Raw genomic sequence first — 9,454 nt, 5'->3', positions numbered from 1 at the left:
TATTGATAAATTTTGTGACCCAATACACAAAAAATAATGCCTTGCCTCCCCCAGTGGCTTTCCAACTCACATGTAACATTATCAGCAGCCACTAAGTTCCCTTGCCCAAATGTACCTGTCTCGCTTATGTTTGTTTTTAAGTAAATGACATCAGAGTTAAGATGAAGGGTATTTTCTCACATTGTGGCCCTCTCAGATGCTTTGAAGAGACCTTGTTGCTAACCATGAGCCCAGTGATGTGTGATCACTGTTCAACATAGAGGGTTTGAAGACACTCTAAAACTAAGCAAATCTTGGACTTTTCATTCCCATTCCAGACCAGGGTTGCAAGAAAGACGTCATAAACAGAGCTGTCATCTATTTATCTTATTCCCAAATCCCTCTGACAAAAGGACTAGAGAACTATGGGAACCAGGAGAAAAAATATATATACAAGTGTGTGTGTGTGTGGTGTGTGTGGGTGTGTGTGTGTATGGGGGAATATTCATGAATCCAGCTATCCAGATACATCCCAATGACTGGAGCCAAATGCCTGTAGGGTGTTCTTAGCATGAGACTAGTAGGACTAGGAGGACTGTTCACTGTAGAATGGCCTCTGTTGATATAGTCCATACTAGCCATGAGTTCTCAGCTGTGTCTGTGGCCAGAAACTCTGAAGAAAGTAATTAGAATGGGTTCAGATCAATCCTTTAATGTAGAACACCCTGAGCACTCGTTGGCGGATCTGCCGAGTTTTTACCCCATAGACAAGAGGATTGAGGGCAGGTGGCACAAGGAGGTACAGTGTGGCCAGAAGACATGGACATGATGGGGTACATGGTGGCCAAAGCGGTGAGTGAGGAAGGAGAACATCCAGGGACGTAAGGAGACCAAGATGACACAAACATGAGATCCACATGTGCTAAAGCCTTGAGTCGAGCCTCGCCCCCTGGTACCTTCATGCACTGCCTGCAGGATGAAGGCATAGGAAACCCCATGGCCAGGACATCTAGCCCAACCACAGATAGTGCCACTGCCAGCCCATAAGCTCGGTTCACGATGGTTTCTGAGCAGGCAAGTTTTACCACAGCCATATGTTCACAGTAGGCATGGCCTATGACCGTGCTCTGGCAGAAGATAAGGTTCTGCAACAGGATGGGGAAGGGGATGAGGAGATTAATCCACGCACCGCACTGCCACCCCGATGGCCCCTATGACCCCTGGATTGCAGGAGGTGGATGATGCAGAGGATGGCAAATGGCCACATACCGATACCAGAGCCATGGCCACAAGTACAACCAGACTCCATGGAGGAGAATGCATGATGAGCAGAACATCGGGTCAGGCAGGACTATGTACCCAATCTCATGAGCGTGGACTAGGAGCACAGCAAGGGCTTTGGGTGCAGTGGAGGAAGCCAGGGACGAGGTCAATGGCAGCTAGCATGGCCAACAGAAGAGGTACATAGGTTGATGCACGGATGATTTCACCCCAGATGATGAGAAGATGGTAATGTTGCCCACCACAGCAAGGACATAAAGGACACCCAAGGCAAAGCTATCCAGTGCTGACTTCTCCTCTAGACATGGAATACCTACCAGGAAAAAGAAGGCTGGGGCAGCCTCCAGCTGGAATTGCTAACGGCCATCATCAATGGCTCAGAGAAGGAAAAAAGGAAAGAAAACCAAGACCATGATTTTTCCACTCTGATATGTTACCACATAGTCCAGATCTGGCTGCCATCTCCACCCAGAAGAATAAAAGTACTGAACTGCAAGACAAGGGAATGAAGTTAGATACAAGGGGGAAAAAAATCTCCCTTTTCTAGAGATGATCTCTTTACAGGTGAGACTTCCACATGTGCGAATTAGGAATAAATCTAGTTTTATTCAGAGATTAGAATAAACCACATGCTGCCTTTGGGAGAGATGCTTACACGTTACCATTCAATTCTTTGTATTTCAGAACCGTCCATTTAAAAGAACTCTCTTTATTCATTCTCTGGGTGTAATAAGTCAATCTGTTACTTTTGAAACTAGTCTCCTTCAGTTTCCATGATGTAGCACTCTAAGTTGTTCCTCCTACAACCCCAGTCCCACCATCTTTTCCATCTTATTAGAGATTGATTCCAGGGTTCCATCCTCTCTTCCTTTCATAATATTGTACATATCTCGATTTGAGTTCACCAATTCACATGCTTTTAACTATTTAAATACTTTCGTTTCTTCCAACTTACAAGTCAAATATCTTTCTGAAACAAAAGATAGTTATATTTTCTTCACTGCAGACTATGCATCAACATATTCAAGCCTGAAGAACTTGCCTGTCCTTCCCAAATCTTCTCAATGTTTTGTCAAGTATTTTGGGGGAATTATACCTCTATCTACCTCTCCAACCTGATCTAGAACATTGGAAACTATCTTTTTTCATTCTCATCTTTCATCCCTTTTGCCCCTTCACCAATTCCTTTGACTTATTTTCAGTATCTCTTATAGCCACTCTTTTTTCCCAACCCCCAAAGTCACAGTCTCAGTTCACACTCCCAACTTCTCTCACCTGGACTGTGTATTAGGTCCTTCTGCCTTAGCTTTTGGTCTGTCCCCAGTCCACTTTCAACCCTGAAGTCAGGGGGTTTTTCCTAAAATGCAGATGTCATCATGTTACTCCTATGGTTTAAAATCCCTTCATGAATTTCATGTATGAAACAAAAATCACACTTTTAGGACAGGCATATGAAGGTTTTTAAAAATAATTTTATTTATTTTGATTCATATGAAGATTGTTCTGTGTATTACTTTTGTCTTACAGTTAACATGTTCCCACATGTGTGTTTTGTTTTAGCTAATGGTCCTGGGATTAATGTTTTGTTTTAGCTAATGTTTGTTTAGCTAATGTTGTTTTAGCTAATGTTCCTGGATTAGAATAGACCATTCTATTTTGTATATTCCTTTTGTGTATTTTTTCTTCTTCCTCATTTATCTGAATTGATACTGCTTATCCACGGAACTGAGTCCACTCTCTGCCACCCCTCAGGAAGATTCACTGACTGTGTTAGGCAGTGCTCATTAGGTTAGGAATTCTTTATTCTATGATCATCCTTCTTTTAATCCATAATGTTCTGATTTTTCACTACTGTTAAAACCCTTTTAATATATTAATGGTTTATTTCAACAGAAAGGATCATATTTCATTAAACTTGGTAATCACTCACAAGTTGTCTTAGGGAGGGGGCAGGAATGGAGGAAGGAAGGGACTGTATGGATGGAGGGGAAGGGTGGGAGGGGAGGGGGGGAAGGGGGGGGGGGGGAGGGGGGGAAGGGAAAAAATGGCAGAATGAATCAAACAACACTACCCTATGTAACTTTATGATTACACAAATGGTATGCCTTTACGCCATGTACAGACAGAGAAACAACATGTATCCCATTTGTTTACAATAAAAAAAAAAGAAAAAATAATCACAAGTTGTCATGGTGGACACTTCACAATATAGAAGGGAAAAATACAAACTTTGGGGACTGATTCAGGTGTAAACTGTTCATTTCATATTCAAGGAATAAAATTTTGGCAGGCTACTTAACTCTGAAAGGTTTCATTACTTTATCTGATAGTAAGATAAATAAGATCAATTCACAGGTTTATAATAAATAGCACATGAATGCTACCTGTGAAGTCTTGATACATAAGTCATTCTATAAATTATGTTACTATTATTAAAATTAATAATAAGGGATGACCTACTATGAGATCACAGATTTCTTTTTTCTTTGTCTCCTGTTTCCAATTTATATATATATCTGTCTCTTCTCATGAAGATATAATAACTCAGTCTCTGTCACCCTCATGTAAACATCAAGTACCAAATAAACAGGTGTTTTATTTAACCATTTGATTAACCCCTAAAGGACCAAACAAAATATCTGAAACTACACACGCTGTTGTCTATACATTTGCTTTAAAAGACAGATGACACTCTGAAATAATGTTTTTCTGTGTTGGGGTTATACACACGTATATGTAAAGATAATCAGGAATGATTCAGTTCTTGTGGACTATGCATTCATAGATCATTCAGTGTGCCTTTTTCCCAAATCAATAATGGCTATAATATTGCCCCAAACTCTGAAACAATAACAATAAAATTTTGATCTGCCTGGTGGGCATGTATCTCCCAGTCTTTGTTCTTCTTTCAGAATCAGCTTAAAGTGCAGTGACATTCTGTTGAGATCCCAAGGTGAATCATATAGTTATACAAAAATTCACCTTTCAGTACTTAACATTTCACACAGTGAGAAAGCTGATACCTTTCTTAGTTACCCTCTTCTGCCATGAGATTAAGCCCATCTCCCGTCTTAGCTGAGAAGGGAAAGAGTAGCTACACATTTGTGCAGGGTGCCATGGCTTCAGTACAAGCAGCATCCATGGAGCACTGAAGCTAAACCCACCTCTGTGTACAAGGGAAGCAGAGATGCTTGTGCTGTGTGCAACCTGCCTCTTCTTTGTCCTGTGTGACTCCTGAGCCTACAGTAAAAGCCTAAAATTGCTGTTAAGTGTTAATTGTTAAAGTAAACAAGAGATTCCCTCTGTGTTCCTTAGAGGAAAAGAAGAAGGAACTTTATTCCCAGGAACCTAAGGGGAAGATGCATTTAACTCTCTGACCAGGAAGCAAAGAGATTGATTAGCAAAGAACTAACATTGCTCAACTCCTACTGGGTTATGTAAACTCAATCCAAGCAGCCTCTCTCCTATGAAATTGTACTCCAGTTCTGTAAGACAGTAGGACATGGCTCCTTTACTTCCCTGTCACAGTCTCTTCACTGCTTTGTTAATGCATTGATTACTTCACACTGTAAAACCAGTCAGTTGTCAGTCCTTGAAGAGTAGGGATGATGCCTTCCTATTGGAGCAGTCCAAGGACAAACTTCACAAGGGCCTAGAAGCTAGTTGGTACTCAGTAACGTTGGCTAAATAAACATCCATGTGATTAAAGAATAAATGAATAAATATACGAGAATCTTAAGAGAAATAAGAATTGTGGGAACTTGACAAGGCAGAGGCTCAACTTAAGGGACAAGAATGATGTAACAGACAGTGGAGAATCTCTTGACGGAAGAACTAGCTGAGCCTCAGTTTCCTTCACCCTAAGAGATACTCTGGATGCTTTGTGACAGAACAGGCCCTGCTGAATCTCCCTGCCTTAAGAAGCTAGAATGGAACCCCAGATGTGTATTGGAAATGAGGAAATTCCTGTGATCAGGAGCAGCCACTTCTGCCACTAAGCAGAAAGGGGGTCTCTTCTTCAATGTGACCTTTCTCCTTAATCTTCTTAACAGTGACCAGGACTCCATGAGAGTGAGAAAAAGGGAGAGACAAGAACATGGACAGATACTAGAGGAGGGCACAGAACCAATGTGTCCATGATAATGACCCTAATAGTAGAGGAAGAAAATAAAAGTCAAGCATTCAGAAGTAGACCTCCAGATAACAAATCTGGGACACATAGATAATTTTAAAACAATATGCCCTGACAGTGCACTGTTCCCTAATCTCTGGATGTCCTTACCAAATGCACATTTTAGTCTTAAGTTAGCCTTGAGAGATACTCAGCAACACAGAGAGAATTTAGAAAAAGAAAAAATGCCCAGACTCAGAAAGATTCCACTGCACCCTCCCTGCTCAGTTTCAGGGATTCCCAGACTACAGTTCAGTCTCCATGATGTCTTTCTGCACTAGCTAGGGACTACCAATGATGAAGCGGGTAATTTATTTAGAAGGCTGCACAGCAGTCTCTGAACACTGGAGAGAAAACCAAACACATTACTCAAGGTCTATGCAGCTAAAGTTTCCAACGATATGAAACATGAGTACTAGACCTGGCAAGACTAGTATAGGATTATGTCCTCACGTACTGTATGTGCTGGTGAGGAATGCTGACCGAAGATCATGCTCAATGTCCTGGGAACTGAGCTCAGGATGACCACGAAGGTTTAATGACATCTATCGGCATCTGTAAACCCACAGGTTAGCTTGCAGCAATGTGTCCTCCTCTAATCTCTCTTTGTGTTCTTGACTCTCTCTGTCAGTGCCAGGTCAGACCTGGAGAAAATAACTATTCTGTCTCAGGAGGAATTAAAACTAAGATATTAAACCAGAGTATTAGGAGACTCTGAACCACACTAACCAAGCCAAGAAATAAGGCCCATCACAAGGGCTGTGAGGTAAAACAAAAGTTAGCTCCCAACAGGCTTCCCTCAAACAATAAGCCCCAAATCTGATCTCATTTCCACACCTAAAATCCTATGCACTGTCTCGTTGATGGTTCTCTCATTTTTACCTTGAAAGTTCATTCTTGATGTTTATCCAAAGTAGGGATGGTGACTGTGGACAAGGCACTGGGAGGGTAGGATGTTATTATCAATAAGCAGTTCCCAGAGGACTCACAGACACACCTGGGCAAAGTCAAAGCTAGCCTGAAGATTGGCAGACAGCACCTGGTACCAAGGATACTGCCCTCAGGGATGGGTGGTTGGGCAGAAAGGGAAGAACAGGTAGTGGCACCTACACCTAAACAGAGTCTCACCTATGCCCATTGTTAATTATGACCCATACATCATCCTGTACATCCTGAGGGCTATGCTAGAAACCTCCTGTTCAGTGACCTGGGAAATTCCAAACTGCTCTGGAGTTCAGACTTCTCCTTGTCCTAGAACAACCTGAAATCCCAGTAATTATTTTAATATGTACTGTATTTCAATTCTCTTGTTCCTCCAGGTCTTAGGAGTCTTGACTGCTGGAAACCCTTAACTGAGTCACAGGAGGGTATCCCACTGGGTTAGATGAGGCATTTGAGAAAATGAGGTCACAGTTGAGTTTCTTTCTCTGCCCATCCTGCTTCTCTCAATATTTGACAGGCGTCATTCCCCTGTATACTTCACAATGAACTTCCTGTGTGTAAAAATCAGTTTCAGGGTCTGTTTCCTGGGAACACAAACTAAGAAAGATGATGCCTGCCTCAGAAGCAATTTGCTTCTTCTCTGTAGCATTGTGACACACTCAAGGACACCCAACCTCCTTTCCATAGCAAGTGTGGGATAAATAGGGCTTATCAGTCCAGCCCAGGAAACCCCCAACAAGATGCACTGAATCCTCCTCTACCATATTTCCCCAACACCAAGAAACTCTTTCCTCAGTCCCACCTCTGGACTAAAGTAGCTACCACATCATCCTTCACTTCAAGGGCAGGTGGCTATCTCTCCTTGGGAACACTGCACAATCCTCTCATTCATCCAGTCAACAAGTATTTCATTCACAGCTGGTACAAACCTTATTCATTCATTCAATAAATACAGATTTTCTATGACTTACAATTTTTCAGTTTTACAGTGGTGCAAAAAAAGCTAAGAATTCAGTAGAAACCACACATTTTGTATTTTGATTTTTCCCAGTTAGGAATACATAATAAAACATTCTCTCTTGGTGTTGGTAGCAGCAGTGAATCACGCAATCACAAAAGGAAAGAGCTGATATTTACAGTGCACTATGTCACTAGGCTAGGATGTTCAATAGGTTAGCTATATTAAATATGTATTTGATGGCCATGCATGGTGGTGCAGGCCTGTAATCCTAATGACTTATGAGGCTAGGACAGGAAGATTACAAGTTTGAGACCAGCCTAGACAACTTAGCAAGAAACTGTCTCAAATAAAAAATAAAAGGGGTTGGGATGTACAGTTCAATGGTAGAGTGCCTCTGGGTTCAGTCTCTACTACTGAAAAAAAAATCCTTGACTTATGTTTTCAACTTGCAATGTGATCCCATTGTAAATCAAGGATCATCTGTATTAAATATCTACCAACTCCAGGTACTCCACTAGATGTTGAAAAAAGTAAGCAATATGGTAAAACAATCCTGTGAGTCACTAGATGATATATATATTAACTACATGATCACATAAGTAATTAATAGTAGTTATAAGTATAGGAAATTAAACCTACAGAGTGTTAAGAGTGTACAATACGTAGACTTTTCTAGACTGGGGAGCTCAGAAAAGATCCCCCTAATTCAAGTCAGCAACTAGAAGAACTGGTTAAAGTGAAAGGAGGTGTGGGGTAGATTGAGGGTACAAACTCCATACGGCAAGAAGAGAGAGAATTTGATATTTTCAAAGACTTGAAAGAATTTTTTAAATTCGGGATTATAGTACTCAGGAACTCAGACTACTGTGTAAGCAGGAACCTGTGCACACAGGGTCTTTTAGGCCATGTTAAAGAGCTGTGCAAAGTCATGATGGATTTTAAGCAAAAGACTAAGACATGAGCAGACTTTCATTAACAAAACATCATCCAAGGAGAATGGGTAGGAAGCAAATGCAGCATTCTCTAGAGAGGTTCAAGTATATGTCATGGGAATGGATGGATGGATTAGGGACCTTTGGGGATAAAGAAATCAGGGACATGAAAAGCCAGAGTGGTCAATGGGTCATCCACATGAATACTGATATCTCCCACAGGGATCAAAATATAGATTTTGACCATGTCATCATTTAAGGAAGAAGAGTAATGACAAGAGATAAAAATTAACTGGGAGTGGTAGAAAATAATATACGTGAATGGCATGAACATTGAAGAAGCACCAGTCTGCGCTTATTTGTTTGCTTGTCTGTTTTTACAGGAAAGAAGTGAAAATTGTACTTGGGAACAAGCACACTAAACTCTTCCACCAAATCAGATATAGAAAAGAAATATGAGAAAACAAGTGGTTCCTACTTAATAGAAGGTATGACATTTTCATTAGACATAAAGTGAAAATAATGATGACATCAGCTCTCCATTTTGTGAACATTAGAGAATATGTGTGCAAAGTTTTATCTCAAGGACTCAAGGTACCATGGAATAATAACTGAAACACAGGAGCTACCCTTATGAACAAGATTTTTCATTAACGAAACATATTCAAAGTAGAATTGTTCACAGTTATTTTCCTCAGAGCACTTAGAGACCTCTAAGCCCCTTGTGGTGCCCATCATTCAATCCTGCACCCATCTAAAGAAGGCTTCCCTGCAATCCTGTGGCTAGTCCACCTCTCCTGAGATTGTTGTTCAACTCTGTCCCATGGAACAACTGCAAGGAGAATGTGGGTCTCCACTTTCTGCCTTCAAGAATTATCTTCTTGCTAATAATCTTGAAGATTAATATTTAAAGAGGAAAAGGGGATCATAGTATATGGCATAAAACAGGAACTACTTAAGAGAAATATTTGAGGCAGACCTCCGCTTCCTGGGACAGGAAGTTTAGCCCTAACTCTCTGCCTACCCACCTGTCAGTGCAGGCCCCTGCTCTTCTAAACCTTGCTCATACATAAAGGCCTTTTTACCCAATCCAGTCCATGCCCCACTCCTGCCACTCACCCTCCAATGAAGATTAGTTCTCTATGATTTTGAACCACTATGACTTGAAACCAGTCTCTATCAGGGCAC

General features: G+C 41.1%; 1 pseudogene; it reads right to left on the bottom strand.

The window, feature by feature from the left end:
• Positions 1-676: 676 nt before the first annotated feature.
• LOC124959527 (olfactory receptor 52L1-like) lies at positions 677-5,976 on the bottom strand (annotated as a pseudogene).
• Between the last annotated feature and the right edge of the window lie 3,478 nt (positions 5,977-9,454).

The sequence above is a fragment of the Sciurus carolinensis genome, chromosome 11, assembly GCF_902686445.1.
Source record: "Sciurus carolinensis chromosome 11, mSciCar1.2, whole genome shotgun sequence".
NCBI classification, from domain to species: Eukaryota; Metazoa; Chordata; class Mammalia; order Rodentia; family Sciuridae; genus Sciurus; species Sciurus carolinensis.
The sequence above is the reverse complement of the archived record's forward strand: the minus strand, read 5'-3'. Positions and strand labels throughout refer to the sequence as shown.